This window comes from Trichechus manatus, unplaced genomic scaffold (assembly GCF_000243295.1).
Source record: "Trichechus manatus latirostris isolate Lorelei unplaced genomic scaffold, TriManLat1.0 scaffold00220, whole genome shotgun sequence".
NCBI classification, from domain to species: Eukaryota; Metazoa; Chordata; class Mammalia; order Sirenia; family Trichechidae; genus Trichechus; species Trichechus manatus.
This window is the reverse complement of record NW_004444156.1, coordinates 245,506-246,582: the sequence shown is the minus strand read 5'-3', so window position 1 is coordinate 246,582 and position 1,077 is coordinate 245,506.

The window sequence follows — 1,077 nt, the reverse complement described above, 5'->3', positions numbered from 1 at the left end:
CTAAAGAACACTACTTCTATTTTTACTCATTATAATATTTATGGAATTTTATGGTATGAATATAACTTCTTGATCCATACACCTGTAAGATATAATTTCAGTTGAAAGGAAGTTTCTCCCAGAAGGTCTGAAAACCTGTTTTGATTGTGTAATCACTTTGTAAATCTTTCTCATTAGAAATTATACAAAGTTATTTCCCTCACATCCATCTACTTTTAATATTCCAAAGCCTTTTGATTGCCTTAAGAATAAAAGAGAATTAAGTATTTCTTTAAAAATTAGGAAGACAAATTTTTAGGGTGAGTGATATTTGTTTTAATGCCTGTTTACTTTCTGTGGGCAAATTTATTTGTTTTGTAGGATTTTCAGCAATTGGAAAAGTAGGTACTATTAAATCGTGTCTAACTAGAAGAATACAACCAGAACACTTCTTAAAAGAGAGTATGGCAAGACTTTGGCTTGCTTACTTTAGACAAGTCATCAAGAAAGATTGATCGGTAAAAAAGGACATCATGGTTGGGAAAGTAGAGCGTCCATAAAAATGAGGGAAACTTTCAGTGAGATAAATGGACGCAATAGGTGTAACAGTGTAATCAAACATCCCAATGATCATGAAGATGGAGGAGAATTGGGCAGCTTTGTTCTGTTGTCCATAAGGTCACCATGAGTGAGAGCCAACTCCAAGGCAATTAACAACACACTGCACCTATCACATAAAATTAGCAGTTGAAGAAAAAGTGCAAGGGATCTAAAAAAGCACAAAATAGGCTTTGAGAAGCAAATGAGAAAACAAGGCATATGTAAAAATAGATGAAAAAAACACTCTTTGATAAGGTAGAATTCAATTGTCATAGCATTGAAAAGGAATCATTTAGCTAAAACAGGGCTTCTTAAACACTTGGGTCTAAGACATTCTTTACATCATTAATATTTATTGAGGTCCCCAAAGAGCTTTGGTTTATGTGAGTTACTATCTATCAAAATTTTACCATTGTGTTGATAGGGAACCCAAGGTTGAGTAAGGACAGTGTTCATATGTAGTGGGGTTGTTAACCATCGTCATAGGGCAATATGTAT